General features: G+C 40.7%; 1 protein-coding gene across 2 annotated transcripts in view; it reads left to right on the top strand.

Annotated features, from left to right (window-relative positions):
• The window catches only part of SNTG1 (syntrophin gamma 1), a 918,236-nt gene that overhangs the window by 158,981 nt on the left and 733,367 nt on the right, over positions 1–25,888 (top strand). For both annotated transcript variants that reach the window (XM_075584465.1, XM_075584466.1), the window contains exon 2: positions 20,966–21,064. The gene's annotated coding sequence lies outside the window, so the exon portion shown is untranslated. The remainder of the gene's footprint in view (positions 1–20,965; positions 21,065–25,888) is intronic.

The following is a 25,888-nucleotide window of genomic DNA, read 5'->3' as shown; positions in this document are numbered from 1 at the left end:
AGACAATAACATTTGAAAAAAATAGAAGAACAAAAGACAACTCACTAAGTAATCAGCAACAAATCACTCACAAATCTCTCCTCCTACCACCAAGTCCTATCTACCTCACCATCACTCCCAACAGCACTGACACACAATTAATAAATTGGCTAATTTATATAGGGTGTGTAATAAATTTTCGCGCAAAAGTTTGATTATAATTTCTCATATGTGCGAAATAGACAGCAAGGTCCTCTTACGCATTTCAAACTCTTTGATAAAGCGCCTACCAGGCGAGAAACGCGTCAGAGGACCTTGCTGTCTATTTTTGCTATTATGCACATTAAATCAAAATGTTTTATTAGTACCAGCCTCCAGCCCTATTTTCACTGCTGTGCTCAGCATCTACCCTAATTTTTGTCTATCCTTCCCCCTGCTTAAGCCAAAATAATTGGCACAAAGCAGATTGCCTAGAAAAGCACCCAGGAACTTTAAATATAATATGGATATAAAATATCATAAATAAAATAACCTTATGTTATAATCTATTATTATTAGGTGGGCACAAACGGTACCACAATCTGACCTGTCTGTACCAGTGCATTCTATTATATACCACTTAGTTCCAGTTGGGTTAACAACTTTTTTTTCTATTATTATTTTTGCTAAATCGATTTTAATTGATAAGTACTTAAACAAGCAAAACAGCTCCAGGTTATATTCACCTCATAATCTTAAATCAAAACAAACAAACTTTAGGAACAAATTTAATTGGAATCATTTTAAAAGCAAAATTACAGCACTAGAGTTAGTGAACATCCCTAATTTCAAATAAATAACAAACAAATTAATAGTTTCTATAATATACAAACAAACGGGATATGTTGCCCTTTCTCTGCATTAAGGTTCTACAATGATTCTACAATGATGCAACATTATTAATTGTCAAACAAAATAATGAAATAGACATGTAATGAATGTGCTGACTGGCTACAATATCTGCAAATCTGATATGGCACACTTTATTTTTTTCCTGCTCATAATGCAGAATATCACATTATCATGCAGCATATTACAAAATTTCCATATGATTCACCATTGCACCAGTGGGAACAACAGCCCTTGCTGTACATGTGGTAACACTAATGTGTTTATCAATATAAGTACAGGTAGTACTCATTATTCAACGTTTCACTTTACAACACATGGCATATCCAAAGCTTTACAATCCAACCCCAAGGGCCGTTTTTCGACGCCTGAATGTGTTATCCGACGCCGGAATGCGTTATCCAACGCTCACCGCCACTGATTAACATGAGACTCACTTTACAACGGTTTCACTATCCAACGCTACTTCCAGAACGGATTCCGTTGGATAACCGAGGACTGCCTGTAGCTCTGTCTTCATTAACAGTGTACAATTGTGTAGAGTTACAAGGCACTAGAGGTCAAAGCCAAAAAACTAGTGAAAAGAATGTGTTATCCGACGCCAGAATGCGTTATCCAACGCTCACCGCCACTGATTAACATGAGACTCACTTTACAACGGTTTCACTATCCAACGCTACTTCCAGAACGGATTTCGTTGGATAACCGAGGACTGCCTGTAGCTCTGTCTTCATTAACAGTGTACAATTGTGTAGAGTTACAAGGCACTAGAGGTCAAAGCCAAAAAACTAGTGAAAAGAATGTCCAATAGAGACATTTCTCAGATTGGGTAAAACTATACTACACATCCTCAGTGCAGAAGCACATAGGGACTCCTGTATAAAAAAGCCAGAGCCATTTTTAGTCCTGCCAGACCATAGGGAAAATTAACTTGCCGGGAAAAATCATACACAAGAAGAATATGATATCCAGGGAACCAATATGAATCTGTCTTTTTGTAGGAGCATTATAGCCCATTAAGGACTGCCTAAAATTACAATTTGGAACAAAGAAGGAGCATAGATTTTTCTTACAATATCTTTAATGTACTCAACTATTAAAGCAAATTTTTTTCACACATTTTTTATACTGTATTTGAAACCAGAGGGAACCATACTGTAGCTAAGCTTAAGCATTTCAAGCAAAGATGACACACTGTTTCTGAGATATTTCATTTTGAAATTCCCTTGCAATCATTATTTTTCAGAAGAAACAATATCGCTACTGGGGTCAGCCTCACTGTGCCAGCTAATAGAAAATTGCGACATCATCAGGAGTTGACATTTCAGCTTCTAGTTGGCTCCCTATTTTATTTGGCATACAATTTTACACAGTACTTTGAGTTGGAATTGTGTGCGTGTGTGTAGGGGGGGAGTTGCGTGTCTGAGAGGGTGGGGGGAATTGTGTGTGTGTTGGGGGGCAATTTTCTGTGTGAGGGGATATTTGTGGGGGTGGAATTGTGTGTGGGGGTGGAATTGTGTGTGTAGAGAGGGGGTGGAATTGTGTGTATTTGTGGGATTGGTAGAAGTGTGTGTGTGAGGAGAGGTTGTGTAATTATATGTCTGTTGGGATGGAATTGTGTGTATATGTGTGGTGGGGGCGGGCTGGAATTGTGTCTGTAGTGGTGGGGTTGAATTGTGTATATGGGGAGATAACTGTATGTGTGTGAGGTGTGCAATTGTATGTGTGTGGGTGGTGGAATTGTGTGTGTGTGTGTGTGTGTGTTTGTGTGTGGGGGGTGGAATTGTGTGTGGGTGTGTGCAGGGGTGGGGGGAATTATGTATGTGTGAGTGTGGGCACTGGAATTGTGGGTGAGGGGTGGAATCATGTGTGTGTGTGTGGAGGGGTGGAATTGTGTGTGGGTATCTGGGGGGAGGGAATTGTGTGTGTGTGTGTGTGTGTGTGTGTGTGTGTGTGTGTGTGTGTGTGTGTGTGTGTGTGCAAGCAGTGGAATTGTGTATTTGTGGGGGTGGTATTGTGTGTGTTTGGGGTGTGGAGGATGGAATTGTGTGGGGGAGTGGAATTGTGTGTGTGTGGTGGGGATGGAATCCTGTGTGTGTGGGGGGGAGGGGTAGGGGGTGGAATTGTGTGTTGGGGTGTTTAGAATTGTGTGTGTGTGTGTGTGTCTTGTGAGTGGAGGGAATTGTGTGCATGTCTGGAGTGTGGAATTGTGTGTGTATAGGGTTATGGGGGAAATGTGTGTGGGGTTGGAATTATGTGTGTGGGGAGTAATTGTGTGAGTGGGTGATGTGTGTGTATAGGGGGTAGAATTGTGTGTGGTGGGGAGTGGAATAGTGTGGATGTCTGGGAGGGGGAATTGTGTGTGTATAGTAGGGGTGGAATTGTATATGTGTGTAAATGTGAGGGGGGAATTGTGTGTGGGTGTGGGTGGAATTGTGTGGGTGTGTGTGGGGTGTGGAGGGGTGTAGGGAAATGTGGAAATGTCTGTGCGGGGGATTATTTTTGGGGGTTGGAATTGTGTGTGTATTTGTGTGGGGGTTGATTTGTGTTTAAGTGGGGGGTGAATTGTGTGTGTGAGGACTTGGGGAGTGGAATTGTGTGTTTGTATGGGGGGCGTTTGGGGAGTAAATTGTGTGTGAGGGGTGTGGAATTGTGTGTAAGGGGTGGAATTGCGTGTGTGAAGGGGGGGGTGGGGGATGGAATTGTTTGTGTGTGTGTTGGGGGTGCAATTCTGTATAGGGGGAATTTTGTGTGTGGCCACTGGAGGATTGAGGGAGTAGAGGGTGAGTTAAGTGATAGAGGGGGAGATTGTGTGAGTGAGAGAAGGGGGGAGAGGGAGGGAGAGAGGAAAAGTATAAGATGGGGAGAGTAATACATGGGGGTAGTGTGAAAAGGGGTGGAGGAAATAAAGAGAGTGAGGATAGAAAGAGATGGCTTTGCAAGCTGTCGACAAGGGGTCCCCAGTCAAAACTCTAGTTTTGGGCCCTGGGAAAGCTGTTGGTGGCTCTGTGGGGGAGTGTAAGAAAAAAAGAGGAGGGACTCTCAGTCTGTCATCGACAAGGGGGCCAGGGTGGATACTCGAGTCCTGGGAAAACTCCTGATGGCCCTGGCTCCACCTGCTGTTGAGCCTACATCATCCCAAAGTTGTAGGTGCTTTATAGGAGTAACAAATATTGGCTTCAGTATAGCAGAAAAAAATCTACTCCTTGAAAAGGTGTTGGACTCAGACCCTGTATGGAAAGTTATTTGGGTCTATGACTGCATTCAACAAAATCTCATAGGAAAATTGAGTATGGGAGAGATATGCTCAAATACACTGTATTAAGTCTTGGAGTTTAAAGGCACAATGGGGAGATTTGGAAAATATGCTTCTATGATTTAAAATTAAATTATAGCTAAAAGAGAAACTGTCACATTAAAGGGAACATGCAGCTCAGACTGGAACAAGACCTACAAAGGTGATTACACTCATCTCTGGAGTAGAAGCTTCCGGAAATACTCGCATCAGAAGCGATTGATTACATGGAATTGCAAAACCAAAGCCAAATTGCATTAAAAAAAGCAATTTGAACATTCAATTATGGATTCATAAATACTGTGACATACGAATCTATACAATAACATCTGTTTTCACATGGATATGCACTTATCTGAGTTTTAGGAATAGGCCCCTGTGTGTGTCTATAAAGTAACACACCCCATGGCATAATAAAGTAATTTATTTGTTATACAGAATACACTTTTAAAAATGCATACACAATGTGTTGGAGTAAATATGCATTTAAAAGACATAGAGGTCTTTCCAGACTCTTTTCTTCAATTGTTAGTGGAGCTGTGGAATCCTCCTGCTGCCGGGGAGTTGCCCAGCTTTCTTGTCATCAAGGAAGCTCTCCTGTTGCAGTGTGGAGTAGGGGGATGGTGATGTCAGACTTCCGTCGACTTGGTGTACTGTAGCTTCAACCAAGCCTGCCTCGTTCGCCATACATGTTTCATAGGGACTCCTCCCACTTTTTCAGGGGCAATAAACCGATATGTTCTATCCTCTTGCAGCCAATAAATAGCTATTTTTTGTTGCCGTTGTAACAGCGCTCGAGTCTCTCATTCAGCCGGAAACACTTATCTGTGACACCTCTGCTGTTTCTAGCAAAGAGTATGGAATTGTGTATACACTTTAAAGGCCTCTACAGTATGTGTGAAGTCAAATGTGGGGCAATTTGGGGCCAAAATATCTACTCTACATGTATCAAAGGAAAAACAATCCCAATTAAAGAAGTAGGCTTTTTTTAAATGTTATTTATCGGGAGAAATTTTTTCCCACAAAATTGCACCTCTTTTGCCGTGATACATAGGGTCCTTTGTTATTTTCTCATCGTTACTGCATCTACTGTGAGTAATCTTTTGTTGTAAAACAGCTTTCATTTGAAACAGTAATGGAGAGTAACTATTAGAACATTACTGCTTGAAAACAACTTCAAGCAGACAGATGGAATAAAGCCTCAGAACTAGCTTCCAGACCTATCACAAAAGTTGCAATGAATCTTGTATATTACGTTACATAATTTATGCTGATTAATTTTTTCTACTTTTAATACAATTGCATTCATTTTACTATGCATTGTTCACTTTGACATTTCTTGGTGCTGCCAGTTTTTAAGATGATATACAATTATTTAAAGGCTGATGTTTTCATAATATGCATATTAAGTGACAGCCACACAGCGTGCGTGTTGTCTAATAGAGTATGTAACCTTGCGTCAAAATGCACCCATTGTTCTGGTCTTGAAATCTTTTTATATTAGAAGAGTTTGACCTGCCTCTTGCCAGCCACAGTTTGAAGCTGATGCTTGCTGAGCTCATTTTATTTCATGTACTTTGAAAATGTGAAGAAAAAAATAATAACTATATGAAGGTTACTTGTAACATTAAACAATTGAATAGACTACATTATAACTATAAAAAATACTGTAGCGTGAAAAATATATGTAACTTGTGTGATTTGTGTAGTAATTCAAAAGTGTTCATAATCCACATTTTCTGCTGCACAATGATATCTGTTCTCTGTGTTACTGGAAATTGAAATTGCCTAAATGTTTTTTTTTTTTTCAAAATGATGGTAACCTGCATTATATCAAAAGTTTAAGGAGCAATATACTGTAGGTTGAAATAATATTTTCATTAAACTATTTCCAGTGGCCTTTATAACTATATCACCCTTTAATATTTCACACTTGGTATTGCTTTAGTGGCAAATATTAATAATGTAATAAGTAATGCTGTATTACTACTAGTTCATAGTACTAGCACATTTAAATTAATGTAACATTTGAATAGCAAGCAACTTCAATAGTACTGTGCACTGTATATGCAGGAGTTTTTCCCTTTGCTTTGAGTATTACTGATTGAAACTTAGACCCATTTTAACTATAATGCAAAGCCTTACAGTAGGTCACTTTATGGCACAGTCAGTTGAATGGTCCCTAAACCGTTTGCTGCCATTGGGCCCTGCAACCAGGGTTGCCACCTTCTATTAAAGTCCAGAGACTTTTTGCAATTACATTTTTCTCATTTATTTTAGTTATACATTTATTTCTCTTACCTTCAGCAGTGACTGCAGCAGAGGTGGCTGCATCTCCCCTTGCTAGGCTCTGCGACGTCAAATGTGTGCGTTGCCATAACAAGCTGATATCACGTGACATCGCAGCGCCATGCGGTGTCAAGTTGCCATGACAATGGGACGCCTTATTGCGCTGAAGCGGCACCTGATGCACCGTTGTCATGGCAACGCGATGCCGCATGACATCACGTAGCATTCCATTGTCGTGCCATATGACGTCGCGGAGCAATGTTGATAGGATTTGCAGAGGGAGATGCCGCCACCGCACACACACACACATACTCTTACATCACTAACATTCAGGGTCCATTTAACACCTTAAGTCATAAATCACATACTGCGCAGGCTTCATCACAGATACATTCCAAGATGCACTGTTTTTAAGTAAAACCCTTTCTTGGTTATCCATTGTAACACCGCCGGATCTATCTATCTATCTATCTATCTATCTATCTAATTCCCATGCTGTTCTTAAAAGCTGTGTTAACAGTGAGCAATAGCTTATAAGGGTTCCATGTAAAAATGGATTTCATGCAAAAGGTGACAAGGTGTGCTCATTTGCATGGCACTATTATCTGGATAATAGTTATTTTGCCCATTACTGTACTGTATGGGTTTGGGCGGGGGGGGGGGTGTATTGATGTTTATTAAAATATTTATTGATATACATTTCTTTAATAGTGTAGATGTGCAGGGGGTCTCCGGAGCTGCAGAATGGCTGTGCTTAATTTCCCTTTAACATGACGTCACTAAATCCAAGATGGCCGCTGTATCACAAGGTAGTTCAGCCAATCAGAGTGTGGAATTGGTTCCCACGATCTGATTGGCTGAAATACCATGTGACGCCGGCTTCGTGACGTCATCTTAAAGGCAAATGAAGCACAGCCATTCTGATTGGCTGGCATCATTCCCTTTAAGTGACGTCACGGCAAAAAAATTTTTTTTAAATCGGAACATGGTTTTAACAGCCAATCAGGTGGCTGTTAACCATTTTGAGGGTAAATGTGACATCACAAGCCATATTTAAGGCCGTGACGCCTCATTTGAGCCCAAGAAGCCGACGAGACAGCATCGGCTGGGATTTAACATGAGGTATTTTGGATTGACAGATGAAGAAAGAAGATAAAGAAGAACAAGAAATGGTTACAGATGAAGATAGAAGAAGGTGATTAAAGAAAGAAAAAAGAAGATTGGGGTACCTGAGCCAGATCTTCATGGCGGATGGCATCGGATGCTGTTGGGGGCCTTCAAGGTACGTGAGCTTCTTGTTACCCTGGAAGTCGGAAGGCCATCACTTCTAATGATAAGTAATATATTCAATGTTTGTAAATGTCTCTTTTTACAGGTTTAATCTTTGGATGTGTTTTTTGATTTTTTGGGGGAGGCAAATTGACTGATAATATATTAATTTGTACCTCTTTAGGGTACAGATTAATACATTATTATGACAATATTTGGGGGGCATTTCTCGCGTGTTATTGCTTTTTTTCATTGCAGTTTATTATGTGGATGTGATTGTTATCTTGTTCATGCTTAATGTAATAAAAGGTTTGCGATTGGTGTTCGCCTGTACTTAATGTTATATTACAGTGGCGACCGCCTTTAGTCTAAATCGTCTAGATCTGCGATTTTCAGATTATCCCGGTTATGTGCGGTTTTGTGTCGTTTTCGCCTGGAGTGAACTGCGTTATTTTCGCGCTCGTGATATTAGCATCTTATTCTCGCTGTCTGCAATACTGCAATGCCGTGTAAAAACTCAGGGGGGCGTTTGCGAGCTGTTGTCTTGGAAGTCTAATACCTTCGCGGTTCAACCTACGTCAGTACACAGTCTGTGTGTGCAAGCGCAGTAATTGTAAATTTGCATATTTAAAGTATACATGCATTTGCGGTGCTGTGCTGTGCTGCTGTACAATATGTCTCATTTGAAACTTGTTGAAACGCATAGGCGTGTACTGTACTGTAACAGTGTCACATTTCTGCATATACAGCGCTCTCCCCTCGCTCAGGATAATTAACTGCACTGCAGGGTATTTCAACTTCTTATCTTCTGTGTAATGCAGTACATCTCTCCCACACCATTCCTTTGAACGTGTGTCTGGTTTCAATCACATTCCTGCTTGACAGCAGGAATTTACTGCGCATGCGCCTGTAACTTCGCCCACCACTGCTTGCTTGCCTGCGTGAGTGACCAAAAAAAAATTAAGAATTTTTTTTTTATTGTAATTTTTTTTTTCTCCACAAGCCTGAAAAAAACATCTTACTGTAGCTTTTGTCTGCGACCCTGTGCGTTTGACTGCACATGGTTGATTTGTGTGCTTTTTACGTACTGTATTTGGGGGTGAATTATTATGATGAACTGCCTTTTGAAATTAAAGTATGTCTTTAGCTTTGAACTTCATGCGGCTGTCTTTAATTTTTGGAATCTTGCCATTGTGTTTTGAATCCGTCCATAGCCGAGCTTCAAAGCCTCACTGCGCCTGCGTGTAATCCTTGTTCAGATGGGAGCTATTTAGCTGCTTAGCTGCTTACTGTGCATGAGTCACCCAACCCCCCCTCTCCACAGAGTAATTCGACAGACACCTGCACAGAGTCATTCATTTTCTGAAGTTAGTCATTATGTTTTTAATCCGTCCCTAGCCGAGCGTCAATCGCCTCACTGCGCCTGCATGTACTCTAAGCCTCTTTGAGATGGGAGCTATCTGCTTACTGCGCATGAGTCACCCAACCCCCGCCCAACCAACGCCCAGAGTCGTTAATTTTCACACCCTGGCGGAGGTAAGGGGGCCCAGGGGGAACCCTGCTACATAAGTTTAATGAATAATCACCTTAGTGTAAAGAACATTTACATTTAAAGCCTCTAGGGTAAAAATGTTCTGTTACACGTTTCTTGTGTTGATCTTTAAAAAATCGGTTAATTATAATAGTTTCTCCCCCCTTAGAAAATCATTATCCAAAAAGAACAATCTAAATGTAGGTCTCTTCTTACATAAGACCTTCCATTGTCTATCATTCTGTTGTCTTTAAATATATTATGACAACTCGGTCACATTTCCGGATTTTTGCTCTCACAGTAAAAGCAGTAAGTAAAAGACCTGTTTGCAGGTTTATTCATAAAGGCATACTGTAAAATAAATCAGTAATAAAACAAAATGAATAGCTCCTCCCTGAGCACTAACTACACAGTACACATTTTGCTCCTAACTATCCCAAACTGCTACCCCATTTACTGGTTAAACAAAACTCAGGGATAGCTGAATCACAGGAAGATAGCTGAATCACAGGAAGTGTAACAAAATCAGACTAAATTGGCCATACTTAAAGCTCCTGAGAAAATTGTTTTTGGGTAAAAAGTTGAATATACAGTATATTTAATGCCAATGTTTTTCTTCTCTGTGTAATTTTACTAATTTTACTTTATTAATATTGATGTCACAGCGCAATTGTCCTGCTTTTGAAAATGTCAGTCTCATGGCTATTCTTATATTTATGTCTGATATGGTAAATCTGTGATGCTTGATACTGACAGAGAAAGGGTTGCAGGATAAAAGAAGTCCTCCAAAAGTAAATCACTTATATGCACACCACTATTCTAAAATATAGCATTTATTAGAAACCTTATTAAAACATAAATCACTACATATACACTATACAGGCATACCCCGCATTAACGTACACTATGGGACCGGAGCATGTATGTAAAGCGAAAATGTACTTAAAGTGAACCACTACCTTTTCCCACTTACCGATGCATGTACTGTACTGCAATCGTCATATACGTGTTTAACTGATGTAAATAACGCATGTGTAACAGGCTCTATAGTCTCCCCGCTTGCGCACAGCTTCGGTACAGGTAGGGAGCCGGTATTGCTGTTCGGGATGTGATGACAGGCGCATGCGTGAGCTGCCATTTGCCTATTGGGCAATATGTACTTACTCGCGAGTGTACTTAAAGTGAGTGTCCTTAAAGCGGGGTATGCCTGTATATATATACACACACAGTAATGTGGGCTGCACACAAACAAAGAGCCACAGACCAAAAATAATAATATATACTTATCAGAAATCTAGGTGCTTGCAGACATTATTATATTATATATATATATATATATATATATATATATATATATATATATATATATATAAATATATAATAGTGATTCCCAAACCACGTTGCAGTCTCTTTTGTACCAATTTAAGGCCGGAAACACTATTTTCCAAGTAGGGGTTTATTTACAGGGATTAAATCAGACAACGGGCCCACTGTCAATTTAAGAAAACTAAATAATAAAATCAAATCCTATTCCCGTTAGGAATACTAACTCACTTTCCTTCCGTCCTCTCTAAAGACCGCTGGGCAACCATACTAGTTCCCAGCTAAAGCATGCCCCGGCATATACACCAATGTAACTGTCTTTTCATACAATAGGGGTTTTGCTTATCTATAGTCCTTATGGGGCAGATGTCACCGCTTCAGCACCATCTGTCTTCCTTTTCTTCCTTAGGGAACTCAGCCCCACGTGAGCTCAGAGCAACTCCTGTAGGTCCTATGTAACCAGACGTCACTACTTCAGCACGACTCTCAACAGTGTCTCTCACTCTTTACCAGCTTCTTTAATCAGCTTCGGCAGCTGGGGAGCACTCCTGTCTCCCCCCTTCTCTGGAGAAAAACAGTCTCTCTCTCTGCATGGCATCACTCTGTGTTTGCCTTAAACACTTCCTTATTCACTGAAGGAATCCATCCTGATTAATTTTCCAGCAGGTGAACAGCTATTCCAGAGAGGATTAACTCTGTGTGCTGCAAAAATCTTATAGCTGCCCTATTCAGCCCCTAGAGCAGGGGTGGGGAACGTCCAGCCCGCGGGCCGTGTAAGGCCCGCAAAATCCTTTGGTCCGGCCCCAGGGAAACAAGCCTGCAAGAATGGTTTAAAAAAAAAAAAATTTAAACTCCCCCTTTCCTGATTGGCTGCCCGTGCTGTCACTCTGCCAAGATTTTTTTTTTTGGCCCACCTCTTCCTACAGCACTGCCCCTCTCCCTTCTCTCCTCCAGTAATGCTGGGCTCCTTAGGCTCCGCCCCTCTGTCCCTCCCTTTAGGCTCCGCGGGCCTGCCAGTCTCTCAGCTGCAATGGCTACCTATGTTGCTCCAGCAGCCCATCCACGGGCTTCAGGTAACCCACATGCCCTCTTATACACCCCTCCCAGGCACCTTACCCACCCCAAGGGGGAGAGGCCTTATTTTTGTGTGTGTTTGCAGAGATGGGCTTATTGTGTGTGTGTGTGTCACTGTGTGTGTGTGTCAATGTCACTGTGTGTGTGTGTGTGTCTGGCACTGTCACTGTGTGTGTCTGGCACTGTCACTGTGTGTGACTGTCACTGTGTGTCTCTGTCTGTCTGTGTGTGTGTCACTGTCTCTGTGTGTGTGTGTGTGTGTGTGTGTCACGGTCTTTGTGTGTGTCACGGTCTCTGTGTGTCTCACTGTCTCTGTGTGTCTCACTGTCTCTGTGTGTCTCACTGTCTCTGTGTGTCTCACTGTCTCTGTGTGTCTCACTGTCTCTGTGTGTCTCACTGTCTCTGTGTGTCTCTCTGTCTCTGTGTGTCTCACTGTCTCTGTGTGTCTCACTGTCTCTGTGTGTCTCACTGTCTCTGTGTGTCTCACTGTCTCTGTGTGTCTCACTGTCTCTGTGTGTCTCACTGTCTCTGTGTGTGTGTGTCACTGTCACTGTGTGTGTGTGTCTCACTGTCACTGTCTGTGTGTGTGTGTCACGGTCACTGTGTTTGTGTGTCACTGTCTGTGTGTGGCAGCAGCCGCCTGAGGTGATTAAGGACCTGAGTATCACCAGGGCGGCGCGGGTAAGCAGTGCTCTGGGGGGGAGAGGGTTTAAGAGGAGTGGGGAATAGGGGGGTATAAGAGGCTTGGGGGATAGAAGAACGAGTCTGCGGTGGGAGAGACACCTCACTACTGCCTCTCCTCCTCCTCCCCACACCGGGCAGCAGTTGTGGAGGGTACCTGCTCCGATCCTCCCCTGCTCCGACCCCAGGAGATTACACAAGCGCTCCTCAAATTAAAACTAAGCAGCCAATGTGGACCTCACATACTGCAATCAAAGTTCCTACTGCTCGGTGCCCCAGCACCATAGCAGAGCAGCTACCCCCATGTAGCTTAATCTCCCTCCCCAAGGCACCTCCCCACCAAACAACAAACCTAACCTCCTCTCTAGAGTACTGGCTATTTGTCCTCACATGGGCATGGGCAACGATATTCGGTGTGGCATCTCCCAGACACATACTGAATTGCAATTACATAAACCCTACAAATAATTCTGCTGGTTGACCGTGGCTAGCCCTTGGGCAAGCCAAAGTGAACAGAGGGGATCAGGCGGGTGTAATCTCGCACCTCGTCATGATACCAAAAATAGTAAGCCTGGCTACTTCTGTATTTCTTTTAAAGTCACAATAATGTGAGAGTTGAAGTTGATGTGGTATTCAGTAGTTACATTTATTTTTTTTACTTGAAGACAATAGCAGGCCTTTTTGGACAACTTTGTTGCTGGTGCATCGACTGTCAGTAGAAATTAGGTTAATTTATAAACTGGGTTGATACCACAATATGAGAATAAAATTGCCCAAACATTTTTCATTGAAGTTTGAGAATACTAGGACAATTTGATTACAAAATACACAAATAAATGGCGTTGTAAGGTTTTCCCTTGTTTCATTCCATGTTATAAATCTTTGTCCAATTAGGTTTAATCGCTCATCCCACAATGCAGTATAACATAGCATTTTCCTCATTTTTAAAACAAAGCTATTCTACAAAATGAGTTCTCATACTGTATATCTCCATGGAAATATTTCTAAAAAAATTTGAGAGCTGCTGAGGTCTTGCTGTCATATGTGTTATGAGAGGTTTCTTATTCTGTCTGCTTCAGTCATGTAAAGCAGTCATCAAACTTTGCTCACACTTATGTGTTAGGATGTGTGCAGTGTACATTGTGCATCTTAACGTGTCAAAAAATTAAATTGCTTCTGGCTTTCCAAATGCCTCCATTCAATTGTACTTCAATAAGTCAGTTCGTCAGTTGAACAAAGATGAAACATTTATAGTTTAATTTGTGTGATGGAATGGAGGCAAAGCTATGCAGCTGACAGGAAGCATATTAAATTAATTTTAATAGTCACAACTCACTATTTATTTATTTTTAGAAATTACAGTAAGCATAATGTATTTAATAAAGGATGTTCTGTCGGTCAAAAACTGTTTTGCAAGTAGATTTCAAAGGTGCAATATAATGTGTAATGTTAATGATAATATGGTAATATGAATGTAGTTTATGTCATGTAAAATATACAATACTTTAAAAAAAGTGTATGAGGTTTTTAATTTACTGAAATTTTCATTTAGAATTTTGCTCTGGATTGCATTCAACTTAGTTTTATATACTCACATTATTATTTTATTATTATTTATTACTAAGAAAACTACATTTAGTTTCCATATTCACTAGAGATCTATGTAGTAGAAGCTCTGATCTAGCACCACCTTTTTACTATTATTCAATATGTTCAAATTACTATATGTGGCTAGTGCTATGTCCCCCCTCTTCCCTTCCCCCACATGTGCCCCCACCCCCTCCTCCATTTTTTCCTTTCCTAAATAGAGTCATATCTAATTAATTATTTACTTACCTGAAGTAAAGACATTAATATTTTGAGAACTTGATGGCTTTTTTTATTGTCTTATTTTTGTCCTGTGAAAATCTTGTATAACACAGATGGAGGTACTTTTTGTTGTAGTTATTGTATATTTTTGTGGTTATTGTTGTGTATTTATTTAATGTGGTATTCTTTTCCTGCATGTCCTCTGTTTATAGCCATCATGTGTTTGGATTGGGCATATGATGTCCATTCTAAAGTTTAATGAGCTTCAATTTTTGCTTGTTTTTTTTTTATGTATGTAAAGGTGTTGCTACTCTATGTGTAGTTGTCCTTATGCATAGCATCAGAGGGGGCATGCGCGTGCATGTATGCGTATGCACGTGCACGCATGGCTCTGTTATGTCATCGTGCCACTGGTGCTGAACCCCATGCACAACTAGTTATTTTAGCTGTTACCATGGTGTTCCTCCTGGGTAAGGCTTGTTTTCGCGCGGGGCATCTTGCATCTGGGGTTGCATGCGTGCGCGTGACGTCATGATATTTTTGGCGTTAAACATCACACATTCATATTTAAAAGAGACTGCAGGGATGTTTGTTTTTTACCCCTTGATAAAGAATTTTTTTTTATGAAACGCCTAGGAGAGCTTTTGTACCTCCTTTTTAGTTATGTTTTCCCAATAAAGTAATTTGATCATTTTTTGACCCTACTCCCTTGGCTGTGTGCTGCTTTTTTTGTTCTATCTATACCTGGATCAATAAATATAGAGACAAATGAGAAAATATATTTACAAGACTAGAGCAAATACACATGACAGCATATACAGTACAGTACTGATTTTGTACAGTAAATGCTATCATACTGCTCAATACATTAACTTAATCTGGAGCTGTTCAGATCCAGTTGATTCCACTGTTCCTAATGAATGTACAGTATCATATGTACTGTGTTTTGGGCCATTGTCTTGGAAGAACCAGTGACCAGATGTGAAGTATTCAGAAATGTAAGGTGCTGCCTGGAGATTATCCACACACAAGAACATTGAGTGGATTAATTACAGCACTAAGAACTCAAAGAATGTGTAAGATTTTTGCCAATAATACCAGAAAACCTGTGACCACTAAAAACACTTGCTAAGAATAAAGTAGGAAAATAAAACAAGTGGGGGCATCCAAAAATCCAAAGGGAAGAACTCTAAGACAGAAGAAGACGAAGACGAAGACGAAGAAGACGAAGACGAAGAAGGCGAAGACGAAGAAGACGAAGAAGACGAAGAAGACGAAGACGAAGAAGACGAAGAAACAAGTTAGAATTATGGCGATTGAGCTTGCCCGCAAAGCTGGTTCTGCACAAGGTACCTGAAGCATCATCGCACCAAGTTCACCCCATCAAGGACTTACCACACCCCACTCCAGACCCAGCTCACCCCATTTCATACCTATCACACCCCACTCTAGACCCAGCTCAACCCACCTTGGTCCTCTTGCACACCACTACAGATCCAGCTCACCCAATCTCGGACCCATCGTACCCCACTCAGGGCACATATCACCTCAACCCTAGCCCAGCACACCCCACAGAGGACCAAGCTTCAGTCTAACTTTAACTGCTGCTTTGTTCAGGGATAGCATGGCTTTGTCAATAGTTTTTTTCTGGGGACATTTGTGATGCTGGTATAACTTGCATACCTGTTGCCAGACCTGCCACTGATCCTACACAGATACCTGAGCAGGAGCAGACATGGGACTTAATGGACATAAAAGTTGACCTTGTGTTAGAGAGGATCATATAGTGACGAGCATGGGCAGTCTTTATTCACTTGAATCACTGGACTGCTGCAAGAGAGACCACAACATCTGGAGGTAACCTCTTATCCCCCAATGTGTTTCCAAGCAATACCAACACAGTGGAAAGCACATGCAACCCCTGCATCTTTTCTGGTTCATTCAGTGAACCTTTCTGGTTCATTCAGACATTGTGCCTTTGAGCCTCCATGCTACTGAAACTGACCAGCAAGAAAGTGGCATCCTAGAGCAGTTACCTGTTTTTTGTTTGCCAAAGCACACCTGTAACAACTGAACCATGGAGGAATAAATGCACCAGTGCCCCAGACAGTAGGGATCCAGTAGATGCCATCCCTCTTTCCATAAAATGCATGCAAACTTTAGAAATGTATGCTATTTGCTGCAGGGGACAGCATGTGCTTTTTGAACTTTATGCCTAGTGGGGCAGAAATTTACATTTTGATGGCTCCGGAGGTAAGAAGTCTATACCTTACAATTTGAAGAGAGCTATTTTAGATGCACTTGGGAAGCAATATAACTACACTACTGCAGATTTCGAGAAAGTAAAAAAACACATTTAATGGTCTATTACAGCATCTAAGGACTGTGGGCTTGACTGAAACTGATAAAAACATGATTTAAAAAAAGAAATACTGTTTATTGTTTAATTATGTCTGTGAGTGCAACTCAGTAGTGTTCAATTGCAGAAAATGGGGTGTGCTCATTTTTAATGATGACATTGTTTTAATCCTTGTTTTAATTCTTAAACAAAAACAGAAAGGCCAGCGCAACATACAAAATGACACAACATATAGTACAATACTTCAGTGCTTATCTGCTCATGAGTATGGGTCATTTAGTTAAACCCTTTGGCCAAAAGGTTATAAGCCTGCAGCCACTTCACGGCATGACCAATCTGCAGGTCCCAACACTACCTGGCACAATTCTAATATACCTCTCTTTTCTGCTGGAGGAAGAAAGACCATACTGCGTCTGTGGATCATGAAAAAAACTGCTAATTGGAAAGTGGGGCAGGGTGAGCTTTAAACCATGCAGAGGAGGGACACACCTCCAAGCAACAACAGTTGCATTACCCATCAAGCGCCAGAACTCCAAAACCCACCGTCACATCATATATACAGCATATTAGTGTCAAAAAACAGTGCTATTGAGCGTGGCAAGATATACAAATGTTTTAATTCTTGTTTTGCAAATTCTGAAGGTTATTCAATGTTAATAATTTGTTTCTGTAGAAATCACACCCAGTGACACAGAAGATAACTATTGGTTAATTAAGGCAGGGGTGTGCAAACTGGGTGGGGGGTACAACATTTTATGGGGGAAGGGGGGACAGAGTGTATATATTCCTCTACATGCACTAGCCTCATTCTTGGCACACATTAGAAAAATACCTTTTAAAACTTTTAGGCACTTTGATCATGCTCAGCTTTATAACTTAGCTGGAGCATTCCCTGAACCCCTACACTAGGTTCAGTGTACAGTACCTGGCTATGTATCTGGGTATCACTGCTATATTGGGGAACACCTGCTACACTAGGGACTCTATGTAATTTTAATTTTTCAGCTTTTTTTATTGTATATTTTTTAATGTTTTTGCTTGCACATTAATTGCTAATGTATTTATCTATGCCCCTTTGGGTATAGATAAATACAGTGACTGGCAATTAATTTTTGGGCAAATGGTTGTTTTGAATTAATTGTTATGTTTTCTATTTCTGTGTATTGTTTTGAGAAAATTGTTATATTTTTGAAGGGCTTGTTTTTATTATATTTTAGGATTGTGTAGGCGTTTAATTTAGTTAATTGTTCTGTTGATTAGGGGTTTGATTAATTTGATTTTATTGGTGTTTTGGTGTCAGATTAATTTTAGGAATGTGTTGTTTCGGCTTTTTAGTTCTTTTATTCTTCTGGTGTTTAGGTGCTTGTGTGTTGTACCACTGTGCCAATCAATGGGTAGAGGGTGGAGATATTTTCCCCGGGGTGGGTGGTTAGGCCGCCCGGGTTGGTAGCGGGGGAGGGAGGTTAACCCCTTATTTACTTTAGCGGTTATTAACCACTAGGATGATTAAGAGATTAGGGGCCAATAGATTATATTTTTTCTTGTTGTGTTCTTGCCAAAGGAGGACATGGACGCAGAGGATGGTGATGAGGACAACCTCCATCCTGGCAGGGGTAAGTGCAAGTTTTATTTACTTTATGCTGCTGGCTAATGTTGAATTTTGAATGGGCAAATGATCTATTATCCATATCTTGATAATAGTTATTTTGCCCATTACTGTATGTGTTGGGGGTTGTTGGGGGTAGAGGAGTTGGATATTAAGGTTGTAGTGTTTAATGTTTATTGGGGGTAGAGGGGTTGGATGAAGGGGTAGTTGCCAAAGGGTGGGTAGATAGGCCTACTGGTGGGTAGCGGGAATGGTTAACCCCTTCATTAAATTAGGGGTTTCCACCGCTATGGTAGTGAAGGGGTTAACCACTCCCGCAACCTTCCCGGTAGGCCTAACCACCCACCCTGGAGAAATTACCTTCTTCATCCACTACCTCTGCCCCCAATAAAAAGGCTATTGAAGTTTAACCCCTTCATTGCCTTAGCGTCTAGCCGCTAAGGTAATTAAGCTGTTTTTATTAACATTTTAATACTAGTGTGCGTGAGCAGGGTGTCTCCGGAGCAGAACCGTGTTGATTTCAGGTCCGGGGACCCCCTGCTTCCAGAGATACAGGCCCTGGTTGCCCCATGCAATGTTTAAATGTCCCATGCCACGTGACCGGGACATTTGAAAGCAAAGGAGATACCCCATATCGGGGCCTGTATCTTAGGAAGCAGGAGGTCCCCGGACCTGAAATCAATGCAGTTCTGCTCCGGAGACCCACTGCTCATGCATACTAGAATTAACATTTTTCATAAAAACACTGCGATCGCTTGTAAGAGATGTGCAGGCAGATCTCTCTGTGCAGCTCTCTATGCTGCTGGGCCAAATCGCACAGGGAGAACTTTTAGAGATGCTGAGATGACTTTTCTGCTACACCTTACAGTTTTGGCATTTTCCTACCTCATGGTTTGAGAGGGGTTCAGATTCTTTCTTAATACTGTGATAACTCAACTGACAAACCGTGCACTGTAGCAGCAAACTCATCGAGGCTACTAGAATCGGTCCCTATGATAGCATATACAAAAGGTTTGACATCTCTTTAGAAAGCAAAGTTATATAAGGATATACCATATAAGTAACTATGGGAAATATGATTGCCATTATTTGGAGGCAGGAAACAATTTATTTTTTGCCTTATGAGATATCATTGGATAATGTTTCACTGGTGATTTTTGTTTGCCTGCCTCTGAATCAAAATACTTTAAATACAAATATAGGATAGTATTTGTATCATACATTTAGCATAGGTTGAACCTGATGGACATACTGTATTTCTTTTTTTATCCACATCTACTATGTAATTTACAACTTCCTAACCTAGTCCGGTGGGCATATACAAAACACGCAAATAGATAAGTATCGTATAATCTTGATGAAGAGATATATAGATATAGATATAATACAAACGAAAAAAGAGGAAAGCGCACAGCCAATAGTGTTACATTTTTGTACATTTATTAAATTTATTACAAAAATAGGGGAGGGGGTGGAAAAAGGCTCACACAAACAAATCATATATAAAAGCATATCGTGAACACAATGTCACCGCCTGTTGGAATGGATGCTTAAACCGAATCCTCCTCAGTGGTGTTTGCAGGTGTGAGACTGCAGCCAGACTGTCGGGACCTACTGTAAGAAATGGAGGTTCCAGTGTATACCATCGGCGCTTCAGCTTTTATTACTACAAGCGGACGGCTGATTTCATCTCCTGCACTACAAAATGGATTCGGTTTAAGCATCCGTTCTAGCAGGCGGTGACATTGTGTTCACGATATGATTTTATATATGATTTGTTTGTAAGTGAGCCTCTTTCCACCCCTCCCCTATTTTTGTAATAAATGTACAAACAATTTTAAACTATGGGCCGTACGCTTTCCTCTTTTTTCTTTTAGATTCTTATTGGAGGTTGTTCCCCCCATTTGGAAAGCAGCCTATGCCTGGATTTGGACATTAACTTTAATCTGTTGGGGACTTTTGAAGGGACTGGTATCGGTTCTCCATTCTGTTGTTTGTTTGTGTTATTTGTAGTTTTTATTGTTCCATTAGGAATTTTATAATTTATATATTTTTTATTGTATTGATTATTAAGAGAGTATTGTTAGATATAGGGGAGTATTTGTATTACAAGAGGCGCCGCTTTTTTCTTTTGTCCGTGTAATACATATATATATATATACATATACACACACATATATACACACACACACACACACACACACACACACACACACACACACACACACTGTATTAATCAATATTTAGCTTCCATCTTTTGCAGGGCTACATTACAAAATGAGAATTTAAAAAAAAAAAGACATTTCAGCATAAATCTATTATCCGGGATTAAGTACAGAAGAAACCAACGTTATTGCAGCCCACTGCTGGTTTCTTCTGTACTTGGTTAAAATAACATGAGCCCATTTATAGACCGTAATTGTATTATTTTTACCATCACAACCTTCTTGTGATGTGTACTTTTTTGTAGTTCCAAATGTCTGTCATATACATTGAAGGATACATTACACACAGTTATTTTCTAAAGGTTTATTGTCACGATTAAAATGCAAAACATGTTACACAAACAAAACTGTTATATTTTTTCTCATATGAACTATATATAAACAAATGTTAGATACTTTTCTCAGTTTATAACATTGTGTCATGTGTAGGCTAATTTGTAGGAGTTTTGTAGAGCCCACTTTCTTTATTGCAAGCCAAAAGAAAAATTAAACTTAATTTAGTACCCTCTAGAATAATGTTATTGACATACTGTAGCAAAGAAACGGCTGTTATAAAATGTTCTATCATTTGGGGTTGAATCTTTCTTTGCTACTTGTTGTAAACCAGGGCACTGAAGGACTATTTATTTTATTTCAGTGTTCGGAAAGCCGTCTAGAAATGCTGTCCGATGTCAATCTTTGCTGAACAATCTCCTGTTGCATCAATTGGAGTGGCATGATAAGCTAAAAGTGCATGGTAAGAATAATTTTGTTTCTATCTTCCTTTTGCTGTTTTAACTGCTCTTTCAGCTATCTCATTACCCATTACCTTGTGGTTCCTAACAACTGATGGTGACAAGAGCAAAATGTTTAATTGTATAGTACTAGCACTGAACAGAGGTTCATTAGCACTTACAAAGGTTTCTGGTATGCCAGATATGACAAATATGCTTTTTAGCTTCAGAATCAAAAAGTCACTTGTGGGTTTACCTAATCGCAAGCTTTAAAGCCATCTTAAGTAGTAATCAGTTATAATCAGGAAGTATTTCTCTATTAACTCACAGAGATCAGCTGCCAATAATTACCATGGTAATTCTATTGTTAGTTGCTATTAGAGGCTCGTTGACCTAATTCAATGCTGTATATACAGTATGTATATATTTATGTATATACCATCCAGGTACATAGCGCTTTACAATGCATGTTATATAATATTTATAACGCAATGGGAATAAGCGCTTTAGCCAAAACAATAGGAAACTTAGGGCTCTATGCAGTAAGCGCCGAAAAAGTGCAATCGCCAAGGGGTACCGATAGGCCTTATTTTGGCGATTTGCCCTCGCAGTATTCAGTAAGGGCCGAATCCATGCCGATCCCTGCCGAATCACGGTGAAAGCAAAACTGCTGATGAGCCTGTGCCGAAACAGCCTGGCTCCCGATAACCTGCCGATAGGCCGTTTCTGCCGATATGTGTTTGCAGCAGGGAGAGACCCGCCGGTCTCTCTGTACAAACATCGGCAACATTAAAATTATTTATAAACAACTTTGACTCCTAGTGTACATGTGCAGGGGGTCTGAGGTGCTGGTATCCCTCTGCATTTAAAGGTCCCGATCACGTGACCGCGGAATGTAAACAAAGCAGAGGGATACCGGCACCCCCTAAAGAGGCCTGTATCTCGGGAAGCAGGGGGTCCCCGGACCTAAAACCAAAGCGGTTCAGATCCGGAGACATCTACACTATGAATAAAACACATATATAAATAAACACTCATTTCTTACCTTTGCGGCTTTGTACTACGGTAACGAAGCAACATGAATGTTTTTTTAATAATAGTGTACTGTGAGCAGGGGGTCCCCTGAGCGTTGCTTTGTGGACCAGGGACCCCTGCTTCCCGAGTTACAGGCCCCGGTATGTGTCATCGGGTGGCAGTGTCGCCGCCATCTTTATAGCGTCTTATTCGCGCTGTTTCCGCTATAAATATGGCGACGACACAGTAACCGATGCCCCAAACTGGGGCCTGTAACTCGGGAAGCAGGGGATCTCAGCTCCGGAGACCCCCGGCATCAATCACAGACAGTAAAAAGGCCTTATTTTTTCTAAGTGTCGCCCTTGCCGATGCTTCTCCTCCACCAACTTGCCAACTTTAGTTGGCGGGACGAATTGCCGAAAAACTCTCCATTCTGGAGTGCCGATCAGCAGCGAAAAGCTGATCGGGGCTACCTGAATTCAGCCGAGTTCAAAAAGTACCATTAAGTAGCTTATCGGCATCCGGCTGCCGATAAGTTTTTATCGGCAACAAAAATTGCCGATTTTTCCCACTTATCGGCGCTTACTGAATCGGGAGGGCAAATTTGGTGAAAAAATGTCGATAAACGGATTATCGGCGCTTACTGCATGAGGCCCTTAGTCCCCGACATGAAGAGCTTACAATCTAAGTGGAAAGTGGGGATAATTTACTGATCAGTGAGAGGGTTTTTAGGTAAATGCTTCTGCAAGGGGTCAATGTCAGTGCATATGAGATGTATTGTATCAGTCAACAGAGCTAGGTCCTAAAGATGGAGAGAGAGGATGCCAGTCGAATTTTGAGGGCATTCCAGAGGTGTAGGGCAGTGAGAAAGATTTTAGGAGGAGAGAGTTTTAGATACAAAAGGGGTTGACAGATGACATCCTTGAGCTGAACCCAAGAGTCAAACAGGTGTAAAGCGAGAAATTAGGGCTGAGATGTAAGGAGGGGTAGAAGAGTGTAGAGCCTTAAAACAGAGGAAAATGTTGTAAGTAATACAGGATTTAATAGGAAGCCAGGATAGAAAGTTCAGCAGCAATGTCGCTGAGACAGTTTTTGGATGTACCTAATGTTGCCCCATTTAATTTGTAAGTCGCCTGTTTGTTCTTGTTTCCCAAATGCACAACTTTACATGTATCTGTATTTAACCTCATCTGCCATTTACCTGCCAAAGTTTCCAGTCTATCTAGTCCTTCTGGAGAGAAATTAAATCCTGCTCTCTAGCCAACCTCAAGGTCATTAATAGACAAGTTAAGAAAGCAGGGGTCCCATTACCGATCCTTGTAGTACTCTACTCGCAACATTAGCCCAACCTGAGAACGTCCCATTTAGTGTATGACAAATTTCTGTTGTCTATCCTTTAACTAGTTTTCAATCCAGGTGCAACTATTTTTACTGATTCCAATTTCCTTTATTTTGTATACAAACTTCTAATTTGGCACCGTATCAAAAGAATTTGCAGAATCTAAGTAGACCACATCAACTGAATTGCCCTGCTCTAAATTCCTTCTTACCTCCTCAAATAAACTAATAAGGTTAGGTTTGACATAACCTATCCTTCATAAATTCATGCTGACTATTACTAATACATTTTTACACATTAGGTATTCCTGAATGCTATCCCATACTAATCCTTTAAGTAATTTCCCCACTATTGATGTCAGGCTTACAGGCTGTGATTTTGCTCAATTTTTAAATATAGACACCACATCTGCTTTATGCCACTCATGTGGAAATGGAGCTCTTGAATATTAAATGTAATGGTTTGGCTATTACCGAACTTAGCTTTTAAAGAACCCTTGGGTGCATGCCATTTGGGCCAGGTGCTTTATTATTGCGATGCACAGCAGTGTGTCAAAATCTCTTAGAGTCCCCACAACCCCATGTTACAAGAGGCCCTTGGGTAGCTGCTGGTACAAATGCTGGTGCTCTTATAATCAGTGTTATACTGTTGCAGGCCTGTCTCTTCACAAAGACTTCTGTACCCTTATATGAACGGAGGATCCCCTCTTTGGTTACTCACAACTCCCTTGGTTCATTAAGCTGCTGGTTTGCTTTCAAGTCCACAAGGGAAGCATGTCGGTTACCTCATCAGTCAGATCCCCTGGGTACTCCTCAGAGCCCGTTAATCAGTCTGCAGCGCTATTGGATACAGGGGGTGTTCTCTCCATGGTCTCTTTCTCTAGGTCCTTTCTTCTTGCAGTTTCATTCTGCTCTGCTGGGCTCTGCTCCCGCGCTCGTCCAGCTGTGCAGATTTCCCACCAAACTCCTCCTGGGGCATACAGAACGTAAATCACACTTTCATGCCCAACCCCTCTTTGCAACTTTTCTCTATTCTCTAGTCCCTCCTTCTTCACCACTCTTCTTACTGTCTTGTCACCAGTCCTGTAGAAAGGAACCTGCTAGGGGGTAGCAAGCCTATGCACAGGGGGTTGTGGCTTCCTCATGTGACACTATTTTTGCAATGAATTCCTCCCTGGTAAATACAAAAGCACATAATTTGTTTAATACCTCAGTTTTTCTGTATCTCCAATAATTTTCTTGCCCATCTTACACTGTAAGGGTTCTATATTTTCTTTTCTAATGTTTTTGTTATTAAGGTACATAAATAACTTTTTAGGGTTGATCTGACTTTCTGTTTAAATTCTTTTTTTCATTTTCAATTTTTGCTAATATGATTGTCCCTTTGCAACTTTTGTTACAATCCTTATCATTCTGATATGATGTCCCGTCCCTTCTGACGTTAAGAATCTACAGTACATGCCTGCCTCTTCCTTTATCTTTTCTATCCTACCTGTTTCTTTAGCCACATTGGTTTAGACTTGTTTCTTTTATATTTATTACCCAAGGGTATACACTGATATGTGTACTTATCTAACAATATTTTAAAGACTGCCTATTTGTCTTTCACATTTTTCCTTGCAAAAACATCACCCCAATGTATTCCTTGTAGATTATTCCTCAGTGTATTAAAATCTGCCTTTCTAAAATTTTAAGTCTTTGTTGATCCCATGTAATACGTTTTTTGATAATTTATTCCAAATGTGACTATGTTATGATTACTGTTTTTTAAATGTTCCCAGACTTGAATATTTGTTATTATTTCTACATTGTTTGGAGGAAATAAATCCCAGTGCCCAGATTATCTGTAGACACTGAACTTCCGAATAAAGTCTTTAGAAACCTATATGGGTTGGTTTTTTTTAATTCAATGACAGGAATGCATGTCAGAGAAGTTAATTAACTGACCATAGTAAACATATGTACAAACTCATATTTTTTTATTTTTATTTAAACACTATATCAGAATACCTGACCAGTTTCTGCCAAATGCCATCATCAAGGCAATTCTATGTTTACAGATGACCCAGGTGAAAGGGATTTAATTTCTTCAACTAATGTGGAAGGTATTGTGACAGGGTTGTAACCTTCTCCCCAAATAATATCCCTAAGAAATGGTTATATTCTACTCTAAGGGGCCTATTCTATAAGCCTTTTCTTCCAAAATGCCTACTGTACTGCTATTCAGTAAGCCTTGATAAGTGGCGATAAAGGCATGAATTACCAATTTTTCAGCTGTCCAAAACACATCGCCGGGTGAGCAGCGATAAGCCACTTATCGGCAGGTTCTGAAACTCATGCAATTCCAGTAGCCTCGATTAGCTTATCGAGACTAATCGCAGCTCTAGAATGGCGAGTTTCTCCCCAAATCCTCATGCCAGGAAAAGTTCTCAGGAGGCTGGTGAGAAGGTGCTGAGAGGCGGCGAGAGAGGACTTAGAAAATAAAAGATTTTTTT

Source organism: Ascaphus truei, chromosome 2 (assembly GCF_040206685.1).
Source record: "Ascaphus truei isolate aAscTru1 chromosome 2, aAscTru1.hap1, whole genome shotgun sequence".
NCBI classification, from domain to species: Eukaryota; Metazoa; Chordata; class Amphibia; order Anura; family Ascaphidae; genus Ascaphus; species Ascaphus truei.
The sequence above is the reverse complement of the archived record's forward strand: the minus strand, read 5'-3'. Positions and strand labels throughout refer to the sequence as shown.